The sequence below is a fragment of the Vulpes lagopus genome, chromosome 9 (genome assembly GCF_018345385.1).
Source record: "Vulpes lagopus strain Blue_001 chromosome 9, ASM1834538v1, whole genome shotgun sequence".
Classification (NCBI taxonomy): Eukaryota; Metazoa; Chordata; class Mammalia; order Carnivora; family Canidae; genus Vulpes; species Vulpes lagopus.
The window spans coordinates 51239382-51256248 of NC_054832.1; the positions used below are offsets into that span (position 1 = coordinate 51239382).

At 35.1% G+C, this 16867-nt stretch overlaps 2 pseudogenes; both read right to left on the bottom strand.

The window, feature by feature from the left end:
• LOC121498492 overlaps positions 1-16867 on the bottom strand; it is a 239195-nt pseudogene that overhangs the window by 91346 nt on the left and 130982 nt on the right.
• On the bottom strand, positions 3681-3834 carry LOC121499211 (annotated as a pseudogene).

The following is a 16867-nucleotide window of genomic DNA, read 5'->3' on the forward strand; positions in this document are numbered from 1 at the left end:
CAATAGTGACAGCAGGGATTCAGGAGGTAAAATATAACTGAGAATCTATGATTTTTCCCCCTGGGGCTTTTTTTTAGTTCAACTCTTGCTTATTTAAATAGACACTAATTATGCTCTCAACTTTGAATTTCAATATACTAAAAAAAAGATGACTAGTGATGTTTTTTGAAAAGAACAAAACTTAAAGTCTCAGAATAAAAATATATTTGGTCTGGCAACACATAGTTGATAGCAAAAGTCCACAGTATCATATAAATAATTTTAACATCTCAGTGCTGTGTTCTGTGGTCAGATTGTTGGGGTTTTTTTCTTCCTTTCTTTTAATTCTGATCTATGCCCTCTACCATCATACTGGGCCAGAGGAGCTGGTTTTGTTCTATATAATAACCTAACCCACTCTATCAAGAGTCCCAGGCACATATCCAACAATTTCAAGAACAAGTCTGTTTATTAGTATTCAAATCATTTAAATCATTTCAAATAACATTATTTGAGCATCCATATGCCAGGCAATTTATTTGTTGTTCAAGATATAAAAACCAATAAATATGACCACTTCCAAAAACAGACAAATATTTATTCACATAATTATCAAGACAATTAAAAAATCATTAGGCAATTTTGCAATATTCTGCTTCATTTTAGTTCTGCAAAACTGTTCAGGGTGTGTTTGTGTGTGTGTGTGTGTGTGTGTGTGTGTGTGTGTGTAGGTATTTGATCCCCAGACATATGATCCCCATCACCACCATTTATGACTCAGCACATGCTGCCGTGTCCCCCTGAAACTCATTTCCTTCTCTCTAAAACAGAGTAGTCATGATTCCTCATGAATTGTTGAGGGAGCACATGAAAAAAAATATATGTACCCATGACTAAACTATAAGAACTATTCAATAAACATTAGTTATTATATTTTGACTATAATTAGCTATTTGAATAAATCAAATTTTCTGGAATCATATAATTGCAGATTTCATGTATTTTAACAGCTTCTTCATAGTGTTCAGGTAAAATGGGTACCCTAGGCAATAAATCATTGAGAATACCAAAAATAAAACCTAGGATTCTTCATCCCAAGATTTTTTATTTAAATTTTCATTTAGTTACTTAACCTAAGCCTGTATCCTCATCTCTTTCTTCCCTAGAGTGCTTATATACTTTTAGTTTGGTTGTCTACAGTTTAGACTGCATAGATTGCCCAAGTTTTTTTATAAATATTTCTAGCAGAAGCAGGACAAGAATTTAGATCCTGATTAATTTCTGTTTGGTAGCTAGTACAAGCTTTAAGTAACTACCTACTTACCTGCCTAAGTATAAATATAAAAAGGTTTATCTTGCCAGTCAAAACCACCATAGCAATGAGAACTATGTTGCATCTTAAAGAGAATTTACATTTGTTTCTTTAAAAAAACATATAGACTTGTTTTCTAGTTACTGTGACAAAGACAAAGACATAAAACTTCTATTAGTGACATTAACTTAATGTGTAAGAGTCAGGAGGAAAACTTGTGTTATCAGGGTGAATATTTCACTATCACTACCAACACAAGTAGAATTCACACACCTTCCCTTAGGTGTGACCATTCTTCGATAACATTTTAAAAGTACCATATATTCCTGCAAGATATATGTTTTAAGAAAAAAAGTACTATGCTAACACAGAAAAAGACTGACCTGTGAACAGTAGGTCAAAAGAAATCATGATGCTCAAGCAACACAGAAGCCAACAATGGTGGAGCCTCCCTGAAATTCTGAATCACCTTCAACACATTCATGAAATGGATATTTTCTCTTAAGCCAAACTCATATTTCCCTTTCCTGTCTCTCATCATGAAAGCTTTATTTCAAATGTTCATTATGTCCTAGTTAGAGTATTACCAGGAGTCAACCTGCTTCAGTCTCTTCTTACTGTAGCCTGTCCTTCATCATTTTACCACTGTCAACATCACACTTTCATTTTAATTTTTTGAAGATTTTATTTATGTATTTATTTATTTATTTGAGAGAGAGAGAGAGAGAGAGAGCATTAGAGAACACAAGTGGAGAGAAGAGTAGAGGGAGAGGGAGCAGTAGACTGCCAGCTGAGCAGGGAGCCCAGGGCGGGACTCAGTCCTAGGATCCCAGGATCATGACCTGAGCCAAAGGCAGATGCTTAACTGAGTCACCCAGGTGCCCCAACATCACATTTTTAAAGCCTCAATTCAAATAATTCTTCTCCTCAAGGGCCCACTCCTTTATTGTTTAGCCATTCAACTTTTCTTATAGTTTCTCAAACAAATCATATATTCTTTTACTTCGTGTTTTGCTTCTTCTGAAATCATTTTACTTATTTTCATATCATGATGAAAATTTCACTGCCTGTGATTGTCCTGCAAAAGAAAAACATCATCCCCTCAACCTGGTCCTTAAATAGGAGTATATTTTTCTCCCCTCTTCAAAATGTGATCAAGTTGTGAGATTATGCACATAATGACTCAGAAATTATGGAAAATAGGAAGGAAGACAATTTCTCCTACCTTGGGTTAGACTTAAGCAGAAATTATTATCTAGTTTCCTTGATCTAATGACCATTAGAAAGAAAACCAACATGTAGTTTTTAAATCAATCCTATTATTTTTTAAATATTCAGAGGACAAATTAGCCTCTTAAAAAGTAAAAAGCATTACCTATCAGAAACCAAAAACAACAACAATGAATTAGAAATAAAACGTCAGTGAAACATGACTCTTACCCCAAGTGCTATTTAATAAAAGCTCCCTAGGATCTTATTAGTCAATTATCTTTGCTTTAGTCTCCATTGATTATTTCCTTTATTCAATAAGCATGTATTCAAATATAAAGTGGTAAGTTGGTAAAGCCTTAGGTTCAAGCTGTAATGACAGGCTGAGCCTTCCATCCCACATCCTCCCTCTAACTTACGGTAAGAAGCAAGGTGTCACAATTCCAAAATAAAAACTTCTTAGAGAGAGCAGAACAGGAGCAGAAGGGAGAAAGGGAGCTAGTCATTTGACTTGAGATGAATTTAGAATAAGGTGAGTGATGAAGAGGGAAAAGTCCAGGAGTTAAGATGGGAGAATGCTAGAAATAACTAACCCATTTAATAAATACTTGCAAAGTGCATGAATTAATTTAACTCTGAACTTAAAGCTTCTGCAAACATCACTTAGGGTAAAAAATAGTCAAAGTCATGAGAGTGGTACTGAGGAAAGCAGATTTTCCACTGTCATAGGCAATAACTGACTTTTCAACCACTTGAACTGCCCCAGCAATAAAGAGGATCCTAGGTGAAAAATGTGAGAGAGGACTTCAACAGACAGAAAACTCAAACCAACTCACAAAAGACCCTATCTTCTTCAAAGATAAATTAGTTCCAATTTATTCATTTATTCAACATTCTAAATAATCTATGATGGCCACTTACTATATTCACCACAGATGATCAAATATTCATAGCAGACATAATTTTTGCCCTATAGTAAGGTTATAGAAAAATATAAATTGATCAGTTAACTGAAACAATTACATTCTATTGTTATTAATTGAACACACAATCACACTTAGTGAAGGTCCAACAACTGCTTGCTGGATCAAAATACTGAAAGTGGGCTGAGTTAAATAACAAAATTAACTAAATGTCTACTATATGTCAGACACAGCAAAGAAGAGAGAAAAAAAAGTGTACAAGGCATACCTCCCCATAGATGGATGAATGAATACATAAAATATACACATAAACACAGTGGAGTATTATTCTGTTATAAAAATAAAGGAAATCTTGTTATTTGATAAGAACAGTTACTACACTTAATCTTAGCCAAAAGGCCGAGAAGCGATGGAAATCTTGTTATTTGCAACAACATGGATGGACCTTGAGAGAATTATGTTAAGTGAAATAATATTTGGAATATAAAAAACAAAATGAAACAAAACAAAAACCAAATTCATACATAGAACAGATTGGTGGTTGCCAGAGATGGGAGTGGGGATGGGCAAAAATGGGTGAAGGTGGTCAAAAGGTACAAACTTCCAGATATAAAATAAATGTCATGGGCATGTAATGTACAGCATAGTGACTGAAGTTCATAATACTGTATTGTATATTTAAAGGTTGCTAAGAAAGTCATTCTTAAAAGTTCTCATCACAAGAAAAAATGTGTAACTGTGTGGTGATAGATGTTAACTAGATTTATTGTGGCGATCATTTTGTGAAATATACAAATATGGAACCATTATATTGTACACCTGAAATTACTATGTTATAGGTCAATTATGTCTCAATTAAAAATTATAATCAGAAAAGAGTCCCTCATCCTTCGTAAACTATATGTCTTGATAGAGGAAACAGGTATATTACCAAATAGATACCAACACACATACAACATGATGTTACATCATATATATGAGAGTTAAACCTTTGCACATATTTCCATTACATACACATACAAAAAAGCAATCAGAATACAGAGAAGGAAATGATTATTTCTTTGAGATAATATTATCTTGAAATATTTGAATTGTGAGGAAGACCTGATACTATCTCAGACTCTGCCAAAACTGAGTTGCATGCTCCTCTTATTCTCATTTTTGTCCCTCACTGTAATCTCAGTAAGTTATTCCCACTAATCCAGTATTGATACAGGCACATGATCGCATCTCAAACCAGATAATCCCCCATTTGAGACCAAACTCTAATCCTTAGCCCTGCCCCGAAAAAATTAACCCTGTTTAACCTCCACTAATTTGGCTATCTCTTTATATAAGGCCCACTAGGGCCCAGCACTAACAGTCCTATATACTAAACCAAGGTTCCATAAAACTGTCCTCTCCTACTTAGTTAGCTTATTAGAAATGCCTGTTGAGTTCATCCAGTGTATAAATACTTGTGGAGCGTCTATCATAAACTGAGCTTGAGAAGTGGTACAAAGGTGAACAAAATAACGCTCCTATTCTCAATAATCTTATATTCTAAGGAAACAAACCATTCAAAAAGGATTAATTTCAGTAGCCCATTAAAAGCACATTATATTTATAAGATACAGGGACAGAAAGGAATACCTAATTCAAATTAGAAGAGATGAAGAGACAGAAAGACTTTCATCAGAGAGGAAGAGACAGAAAGACTTTCATCAGAGAGGAAATCCTAAGTCCCAGTTTGCTCTGAGAAGTACTGGACTACACTTGTTATGTTGGCATATCTTTTCCCCTCAAGTTTTTATTTAAATTCCATCTAGTTAACATACAGTGCAATATTAGTTTCAGGTGTAGAATTTAATGATTCATCACTTATATACAACACCCAGTGCTCATCACAAGTGCCCTTCTTAATACTCACCCATTCCCCCTTGTCCATCTCCCCTCCAGTAACTGTCAATTTGTTCTCTCTAGTTAAGAGTCTGTTTCTAGATTTGCCTCTTTTTCCCATGTTCATTTATTTTTAAGATTTTACTATTTAGATTTTTCCCCAAATTTTTATTTAAATTCTAGTTAGTTAACATACAGTGTGATGTTGATTTCAGGAGTAGAATTTGGGGATTCATCACTTACATATAACACCGAGTGCTTAACACAAGTGCCCTCCTTAATACCCATCACTGATTTAGCCCATCCCCTACAATTTGTTTTGTTTCTTAAATTCCACATATGAGTGAAGTCATATGGCATTTGTTTTTCTCTGATTTACTTCACTTAGTATATTATTCTCTAGTTCAAGTTGCTGCAAATCGCAAGATTTCATTTTTATGACTAATATTCCACTGTATAAATATATATATATATCACATCTTCTTTATCCATTCATTAGTCAATGGACATCTGGGCTCCTTCCATAATTTGGCTATTGTAAATAATGCTGCTAGAAACATCAGGGTGCATGTACTCTTTTGAATGTGTATTTTTATATCCTTTAGATCAATACCTAGTAGTGTAATTGCTGGATCTTGAGGTAGTTCCGTTTTTCACTTTTGAGTTACCTTCATACTGTTTGTGTATGAAGGAAAAATACTTCAACATATACTTGAGTGTCAAGTATACAACATACTTGAGTGGCTGCACCACTTTGCATTCCCACAAGCAGGTAAGAGGGTTCCCTTTACTCTGCCTCTTCATCAATACCTGCTGTTGCCTGTGCTGTTGATTTTAACCATTCTGACTGTTGTGAGGTGAAATCTCATTGCAATTTTGATTTCTATTTCCCTGATGATGAGTGCTGTTCAGAATCTTTTCATGTGTCTGTTAGCCTTCTGGATGTCTTCTTTGGAAAAATGTCTACTCATCTCTTCTGCCCATTTTTTAATTGGATCATTTGTTTTTTAGGTGTTGAGTTTGATGAATTCTTTATAAATTTTGGATACTAACCCTTTATCAGATATGCCATTTGCAAATATTTCTACCATTCCAAAGGTTGCCTTTTAGTTTTGTTGATTGTTTCCTTCGTTGTGCAGAAGCATTTTCTCTTGATGAAGTCCCAATAGCTTCTTTTTGCTTTTGTTTCCCTTGCCTTGAGAGACTATCTAGTAAGAAGCTGCTTTGGCTGATAACAAAGAGGTTACTACCCGTGTTCTCCTCTAAGATTTTTATGGTTTCCTGTCTCACACGTAGGTCTTTTGTCCATTTTGAATTTATCTTTGTGTGTGGTGTAAGGACATAGTCCAATTTCATTCTTTTGCATGTTGCTGTCCAGTTTTCCCAAATCACTTGTTGAAGAGACTGTCTTTATCCCATTGGATATTCTTTCCTCCTCTTTCAAAATTTAATTGCCCTTACAGATGTGGGTCCAATGCTGAGTTCTCTATTCTGTTCCATGATTTATGTGTCTGTTTTTGTACAAATACCATACTGTTTTAGTCACTACAGCTTTGTAATATAACTTGAAGTCTGGAATTATGATGCCTCCAGCTTTGCTTTTCTTTTTCAGGATTGCTTTGGCTATTAGGGGTCTTTTGTCGTTCCATACAGATTTTAAGATTGTTTGTTCTAGCTCTGTGAAAAATGCTGGTGGTATTTTGATAGGGATTGCATTACGTGTGTACATTGCTTTGAGCAATATAGACATCTTAACAACACATATTCCTCCAATCCATGGACATGTTATGTTTTTCCATTTCTTTGTGTCATCTTCAATTTTTTTCATCAGTGTTTTATAGTTTTCAAAGTACACATCTTTTACCTATTTGGTTAGGTCTTTTCCTAGGTATCTCATAGTTTTGGTGTAACTGTAAATGGGATTGATTTCTTAATTTCTCTTTATGCTACTTCTTTACTAGTGTATAGAAATGCAACAGATTTCTGTATGTTGATTTTGTATCCTGAGACATTACTGAATTTGTGTATCAGTTCTAGCAATTTCTGGTTTTCTACATAGAGCATCATGTCATCTGCTATAGAGAAAGTTTGACTTCCTCCTTGTCAATTTGGATGCCTTGCTTTTTTTTTGTTGTTTTTGTCTGATTGTTGAGGCTAGGACTTCCAGTACTATGTTAAATAACAGCAATAAAAGTAGACATTCATGTCTTGTTCTTAACTGTAGAGAAAAAGCTCTGAGTTTTTCCCCATTGAGGATGATACTAGCTATGAGTCTTTTGTATATGGCTTTTATTATGTTGAAGTATGTTTCCTTTAACCCTATTTTCTTGAAGGTGTTTATCATGAAGAGATATTGTACTTTGCCAATGGCATACCTTTTTATTTTAAGATAAAAGACTATATTCATAAAGTGGTCACATCTTAGTTAATAGTATAGAGAATAATGGGGTGAAAATAAGTGAAATTAGAGAAGTAATCCAAGTAAAAAGTATATAAGTTGTAAATCCTGGATGTAAGAAAATATAAAATGAGTAACTGCAAGAAAATCAGTAAAACTAGGATACGGCATTTCAAGATTTGGAGAATGTGAAACCAGTAGATAAAAATGAACTGCATAAGTTGGAACTTGAGCTTGATCCTTCAAGTAATGAGGAACCCCTGAAGGATTTCAAATAGACAAATGATGAGGTAAAACGTGACCCCATTTGTACTTTGAAAAATTAGACTCTTGGACAAGCAGAGGAGGATTGATGTGGTGATTCTGAAGTAACATGATGCAGCAGAACCATTAAAACATAGATTTTGGAATCAGACCAACCCAGATTTAAGTTATACTGTGATTTAAATCCTAATAGTAAACTTACTAGCTTTATTGTAAGCACAGACTCCAGAGTCAGACAGCCTGCTCCAAAACCTAGTTCAGGGATCGTACCCTACATATTTTCAGACCATAATTCTTTGAAACTAGAACAACAAGAAGAAGTTTGGAAGGATTTCAAACACGTGAAGGTTAAGGACCATCTTGCTAAAAGATGAAAGGGTCAACCAGAAAACTAGAGAAGAATTAAAAAGATTCATGGAAACAAATGAGAATGAAGATACAACTGTTCAAAATCTTTGGGATACAGCAAAAGCAGTCCTGAAAGGGAAATACATCACAATACAAGCATCCATCCAAAAACTGGAAAGAACTCAAATACAGAAGCTAACCTTGCATCTAAAGGAACTGGAGAAGGAACAGCAAATAAAACCTACACCCAGCAGAATAAGAGAGTTAATAAAGATTCGAGCAGAACTCAATGAAATAGAGACCAGAAGAACTGTGGAACATATCAACAAAACCAGGAGTTGATTCTTAGAAAGAATTAATACGATAGATAAACCATTAGCCAGCCTTATTAAAAAGAAGAGAGAAAAGACTCAAATTAATAAAATCATGAATGAAAGAGGAGAGATCATGACCAATACCAAGGAAATACAAACAATTTTAAACACTCATTATGAACAGCTATACCTCAATAAATTAGGCAATCTAGAAGAAATGGAGGCATTTCTGGAAAACCACAAACTACCAAAATTGGAACAGGAAGAAATAGAAAACCTGAACAGGCCAATAACCAGGGAGGAAATTGAAGCAGTCATCAAAAACCTCCCAAGACACAAAAGTCCAGGGCCAGATGGCTTCCCAGGGGAATTCTATCAAACGTTTAAAGAAGAAACCATACCTATTCTCCTAAAGCTGTTCAAAAAGATAGAGATGGAGTACTTCCAAACTCATTCTATGAGGACAGCATCACCTTAATTCCAAAACCAGACAAAGACCCCACCAAAAAGGAGAATTATACACCAATATCCTTGATGAACACGGATGCAAAAATTCTCAACAAGATACTAGCCAATAGGATCCAACAGTACATTAAGAAGATTATTCGCCACGACCAAGTGGGATTTATCCCCGGGATGCAAGGCTGGTTCAACATTCGTAAAGCAATCAATGTCATAGATCATATCAACAAGAGAAAAAACAAGAACCATTGGATCCTCTCAATAGATGCAGAGAAAGCATTTGACAAAATACAGCATCCATTCCTGATCAAAACTCTTCAGAGTGTAGGGATAGAGGGAACATTTCTCAGCATCTTAAAAGCCATCTACGAAAAGCCCACAGCAAATATCATTCTCAATGGGGAAACACTGGGAGTCTTTCCCCTAAGATCAGGAACATGACAGGAATGTCCACTCTCACCACTGCTATTCAACATAGTACTGGAAGTCCTAGCCTCAACAATCAGGCAATAAAAAGAAATAAAAGGCATTCAAATTGGCAAAGAAGAAGTCAAACTCTCCCTCCTCACAGATGACATGACACTCTACATAGAAAACCCAGAAGACTCCACCCCAAGATTGCCAGAACTCATACAGGAATTCGGCAGTGTGGCAGGATACAAATCAATGCCCAGAAATCAATGGCATTTGTATACACTAACAATGAGACTGAAGAAAGAGAAATTAAGGAGTCAATCCCATTTACAATTGCACCCAAAAGCATAAGATACCTAGGAAGAAACCCAACCAAAGAAGTAAAGGATCTATACCCTCAAAACTACAGAACACTTCTGAAAGAAATTGAGGAAGACACAAAGAGATGGAAAAATATTCCGTGCTCATGGATTGGAAGAATTAATATTGTGAAAATGTCAATGCTACCCAGGGCAATTTACACATTCAATGCAATCTGTATCAAAATACCATGGACTTTCTTCGGAAATTTGGAACAAATCATCTTAAGATTTGTGTGGAATATTCAACAGAGCAGGAAAGACTATCCACTGGAAAAAAAGACAGTCTCTTCAAAAAATGATGCTGGGAAAATTGGACATCCACATGCAGAAGAATGAAGCTAGACCACTCTCTTTCACCATACACAAAGATAAACTCAAAATGGATGAAAGATCTAAATGTGAGACAAGATTCCATCAAAATCCTAGAGGAGAACACAGGAAACACCCTTTTTGGACTTGGTCACAGCAACTTCTTGCAAGATACATCCATAAAGACAAGAGAAGCAAAAGGAAAAATGAATTATTGGGACTTCATCAAGATAAAAAGCTTCTGCACAGCAAAAGAAACAGCCAACAAAACTAAAAGACAACCTACAGAATGGGAGAAGATATTTGCAAATGACATATCAGATAAAGGGCTAGATTCCAAGATCTATAAAGAACTTACTAAACTCAACACCAAAGAAACAAACAATCCAATCATGAAACGGGCAAAAGACATGAACAGAAATTTCACAGAGGAAGACATAGACATGGCCAACAAGTACATGAGAAAATGCTCTGCATCACTTGCCATCAGGGAAATACAAATCAAAACCACAATGAGATACCACCTCACACCAGTGAGAATGGGGAAAATTAACAAGACAGGAAACAACCAATGTTGGAGAGGATGCGGAAAAAAGGGGAACCCTCCTGCACTGTTGGTGGGAATGTGAACTGGTGCAGCCACTCTAGAAAACTGTGTGGAGGTTCCTCAAAGAGTTAAAAATAGACCTGCCCTACGACCCAGCAATTGCACTGCTGGGGGTTAACCCCAAAGATACTCATGCAGTGAAACGCCGGGACACCTGCACCCCGATGTTTCTAGCAGCAATGTCCACAATAGCCAAACTGTGGAAGGAGCCTCAGTGTCCATCGAAAGATGAATGGATAAAGAAGATGTGGTCTATGTATACAATGGAATATTCCTCAGCCATTAGAAACGATAAATACCCACGATTTGTTTCGATGTTGATGGAGCTGGAGGGTATTATGCTGGTGAAATAAGTCAATCGCAAAAGGACAAACATTATATGGTCTCATTCATTTGAGGAATATAAAAATTAGTGAAAGGGAATATAGGGAAAGGAGAGAAAATGAGTGAAAATATCAGTGAGGGCGACAAAACATGAGAGACACCTAACTCTGGGAAATGAACAAGGGGTAGTGGAAAGGGTTGTGGGCGGGGGGTTGGGGTGACTGGGTGATGGGCGCTGAGGGGGGCACTTGGCGGGATGAGCACTGGGTGTTATGCTAAATGTTTGCAAATTGAACTCCAATAAAAAAATTAAAAATAAATAAAGTTACAATTGCTCAATGGAAAAAAAATAAAGTTCTGATGAGTGGAATTGAGACTGCTGGAAATGAAAAGGAAAGTAACTGTATATAGGAAAACACGAAATGTATAAGAAAGGTATGAGGAATAAAATGCATTTTTGTTGAGGGAAAGAAAGTATTTTTTCCCAAAATGAGATTGGCTATTTATAGAGAGGTGAGGCTTATGAAATAATTTGAGTTAAAAAAGAAATCGTAGGAAGGTTATAAAGGGGAATCTTTGGGAAAAACTATGCATGGTCAGGACTCACTAACATTGGAATAAATGAATTTTTAAAATATGCTGATATAAGATTGGAATTTGTTTCTTTCTCTGGAAATTGGCTTAACTTTGTTAAAAAGACAAAAGCTTCTTTTATATTTGGTCTGTTCTTGATAAGAAATTATAAACAAGCTATTTTATTTTTATCTGCCCAGAAAAACAAGGCTTCTCTGTTTTTATTAGGTCTTTGATTACTAAATCTTCTCAATATTTAAAGAAGCTGTTTTGCTAACAACCAAGTAACTCTCTGTTTTTGCCTTTGGGGTCTTTTATTGTCACCTTGGTTAAATACATGATAAAGTATTAAATCTTACAGTGACCTATGATCCTATTTAGGCATACCATTTAGAATCTTTTTTTTTAAGATTTTATTTATTTATTCATAGAGACACAGAGAGAGAGAGAGGCAGAGACACAGGCAGAGGGAGAAGAAGGCTCCATGCAGGGAGCCCAACATGGGACTCCGTCCAGGATCTCCAGGATCACGCCTTGGGCTGCAGGTGGCGCTAAACCGCTGCCCCACCGGGGCTGCCCCCATTCAGAATCTTCTGAAGTTCTTAACAAACTTCCTAAAAATTCTAATTCTAAATAATCATTTTGACTAATTAGGTTTGTTTATTTGGTATGTTAAGTTACATTGGAAGCATTGTCAAACAAATAATGATTAATTTTATGAGGTTCTATTATGTGGGTAAATGTTATGAAAAATTCCTAAAAGTGATGTAAAATTCCTAAAGTTTTAATATGTCCTGACATTTTGTCATTACATGTAATTTTAATTAGTAAGACATTGTGTGCCACAGAAATAACTGGATTTCCTTGTCAACCACATTATAATAACATCTTATCAGATTAAAAAAAAAACTAGTTCAAATACTTACCATCTCTGTTACCTTTAGAAGCTACTTAACTTCACTGTGCCTCAATTTCATTACCCATATAATAAACAATAATAATAATAATACTTCCAAATTCAAAGTGTTTTTTTTTTTTTTTTCAAAGTGTTTTAATTAAGGTTAAATATACTGGGGCGTCTGGGTGGCTCAGTCGGTAGAGCATGCCACTCTTGAGCTTGGGGTTGTGAGTTTGAGCACAAGTAATCTCTGGATGGAGAGATTACTTAAAAATAAAATCTTTAAAAAGAAAGGTTAAATATGTTAATACAGATAATTTCCTTAGAACAGTGCCTGGAATATGGTAAGCACCTTCTGTTCACATGTCTTGCTCATGATTTATTCACAACAAAATAGATATTTATTGAAAAAATTTTTAACTATTTGAAGTTAAAAGTTTGATGACTTATAATGTTTATAGAAAATTTAAGACACAGCTTAGTAGTACAAAGAAAAGACAAATTAGTTCCTGTTCCAAGGTCCAAGAAGAGCATTGTTCTACCTGTAACAAACAGATAAGGTGGTTGTAATATTCTAGATGTTAGAAGTTTTTTCCCCATTTTTATTATCATGATCTACTCAAAGAAAAAAGTCTTAAAGAATGACAAGAGATTTTCATTAGAGTTATATCTTTCTCATTAGGTCAGGCATAATTACTTCCAGCCCATTAGTAATAGCAACAAGATGATAGAATGTACCTACCATGTTTGTATCACAACTAGCATACTATGACTTGTCCAAATTTGTTTTAAATTTGCAAATTTTTAAATACTAGGTTATTTTCTTCAGGTAATTTCCTATCTCTTAGGGCAATTAAATAACAAAAATATACATCTTCATATTTAAAGTAGTTGCCAGAGAATTTATAAACTAATGCAAATGCACACGTACATTGGACGTTGTTGGAACCCCAAACCACACTCTCTAGGGCCAGCTTTATTGTCAGCTGTAGCTGTGGTGGACAATTCTTGCATAAACAGTAGGTTCCCCTCCTTGAGCTTGTTGGACATCTAACTCTAAAGGCACAGTCCATAAATGCAGTAGATAGACATCTCCCAGAGCAACCTTCAGCCAGTGAGAGATGATTGTCAGTGGGTAGATATCCCAGTCTCACATTCACTGGAAGGACAATTCTAAGGTTTTTTCCATATGGTTTCCCAAAGGATCCCTAGCAAGATCGAGCTTAGCTGTCTAGAATAATAATCAGTTCAAGAACCCATTTTTAATTGGCTTTCCCTCATCCTTGTGTAACTCACTCCACTTCATTCTCTCTTTACTCTAGCATCCTGGGAACACCTCCCAAATAAGCTATCTGTGTCTAAATCAAAATCTAAGAAATTGCTGTTGGGAGAACCCGAACTAAGACAAGAATCCTATTATACTAAAATTTTAATCGGATCATCTCTGTAATAAATTTTTGATAAGTTGAGTAGATAATCACATCAGTTGGTCGACATGCTAATAATTCTAATCTGTTTTTAATTTCATGACTTCCTTCCATTATCATGAGAATTGTGCTGCTAATATGAAGATAATTATATGTATCTTAGTATTTTTATCACCATACCTGACTCCTTTCATTATTAGAAAGTAAAGGATCTTTTGTAACATCTATTCAGTATTCTGTTGTAGAAAAGGGGGTAGTATTAATGACCCTAATAATTTTCAAATTACGAAGAAAATGTACTTCAACAAAAAAATTGTTTAATGTAAGAAATACAGCCTCTTCGTGTTTGCATGGCCCTTATTCTCAATCAATAGAGCTCACACAATATTTTGCTCAAGATTTATTCAGCAAAATAGATATTTTTTGAAAAATATTGTTCACTTTCTTTCCCTGTCAGACTGTCTGTTGACACACTAGTGAATTGTTTATAAAATGAATGCTGTATCTTCCTTTCAGCTGACAGGTCCCTGTGGTTTGCTATTTATTAGTTTTGTTTGTTGTGATTCAAAATGCAGGATCTGTTTTCCCCAGTGTTGCTGTCTTTTTTTCCCCTTTTCTTTTCTTTTCTCTTCTTTTCTTGGTGAACTAGAAGATAAACAGAATGTTCTTATTTACAAGTAACTATTGAGGTGTCCTTCAAACCCACTTTGAATTTCCATTAAGCTCTCCTTCCACGTCTCAAATCTTAAAAATGTAAAAGAATCTAATGCACAACTTGAGAAGTTGTTGTTTTTTTTTAGCTCTTTGTGTTGGAGTTGTACAATATAGAAATTTATTTTCAGGTCAGAAAAGTCATGTCATTGAAATCTCTTTAAACTGGCGGCATTGAAATGAGAGCAAAACTAATGGTATATTCAAAGCAATTATTTTTAGAAAGAAGCAAATTTTTGTCATTTATCTCCTCATCCATCTATCCATTCATCAAAATTGTATTAAATATGCTGGGTACTGAACTGGGTGCCAGAAATAGCAGAAATGAATATCTCAGTCCCTGACTTGAATAAGTTCAATCAACCTAAGTAAACAAACATGTAAAAGATGATTGAATTTTAATGTGACAGGTGCTATAATAGAGGTATTTTCTAGGGGCTGAGAAATGTGAGAGCGTAGAGAAGAATCTAATTCTCTCACGAAAACTTCATTGAGGTTATACTTGAGATGAGTCTTAAATGATGAGTTAGGCAGACAAAAGAAGGTGAGCATTTCAAGCACGTGCAAAGACTGCAATAAAAAAACAATATTAATTTTGTATTGTTTTGTTCAGATTTTGTTGGAGAATGTTAATTCTTTGTCCTTCTGCAGTACAGAAAAGAATAGGAAAGAATCCATTCTGGCAAAGAAGATAAAGGTGTGCCTTAAAGAAATTTTGATTTTTACACTACAGGTAATTGGAGTCCTAAATTTGAGCACATTAGCAATATTTGTGTTTAAGGGCCTGAGTTGGATCTGAAGTCACTATGGAGAATGAATGATGGGAAGTAACATTATCACTGTTATAAATGTCACTATGTGAGAGGGCTTCCCTGACTATCTGAAGTCCCTGGCATAGTGACTGCCTCATAGTGTGATTTTAAGAATAAATAAATAAATAGATAAAAAAGAAACACAATAAGGGGTGCAAAAGAACAAAGACTTGAAAACTGGAGATCAGAATGGAATGGAGTAAGGAGATATTCAAAAAATATTTTAAATACAAGATCAATATGATTTGGGGATAAATTTAAGGAAAGAAAATTGTGATCATTTTTTTTTAAGTAAAAGTGAAAACATGAGGGGGAGGGATTGAGAAGTCCCTGAATTTACTACTTGGGAAACTGGTTTGATCATATTGCTATTAACTAACAAAGGTAACAGATTCAGAGATTGTTGTTGGATGTACTGTGCATATTCTAGGGAGTAAATAGGGAGTGCTTTTCCATAGAGAAGGGTATAAATAATAAGGTTAGTTTGTAACATTGTTTTAGATACTTTCCAAGATATTCAGGTAGACATATCCAGTAAAACAGCAGATGATACATGATAGATAGATAGATAGATAGATAGATAGATAGATAGATAGATGATAGAGATATACAGTTTAGGAAATAGATCTGAGCAATATTTACAAGCATAGTAGTTATTAGTGTTCTGTAGTGGTAGCTGAATGACGCTATGGATAAATCCCCCCCCCCAAAAAAATACAGAGCAAGATGAATCAAAGGGCATAAAAATATCTAATATAGGTCAATAAAAAAGTAAAAAAATAAACCCACTAAAATTGGGAGTTCAAAGAAGTTCTAAAGAAAATGTTGTCAAACGTGACAAATGTTAAAGAGATCAAGTAAGGTAAGAGAAATATAAGATTTCCAATTTATAATTCATATACTATTTTATTTGTGGCAATTGATGAATTACGTAAAAATATTCATGATTTCCAGATAAAAACTAAAAATTCTAAAAGTCAATAACATTAAACACAAATTGCTTTCAGTGCTACCACAGACATGGTAATATGTCATAAAAAACGTCACAGCTCCCATAAGCTGAGATGGTAATGTTTTTTTGTTTTTTTTTAAATTTATGATAGTCACAGAGAGAGAGAGAGAGAGAGAGAGAGAGAGAGGCAGAGTCACAGGCAGAGGGAGAAGTAGGCTCCATGCACCGGGAGCCCGACGTGGGATTCGATCCCGGGTCTCCAGGATCGCGCCCTGGGCCAAAGGCAGGCGCCAAACCGCTGCGCCACCCAGGGATCCCCGATGGTAATGTTTTGAATAGAGAAAATTCAAAGGGTGAACTGGCCACTGTTTATATATTTATATATCCCTAT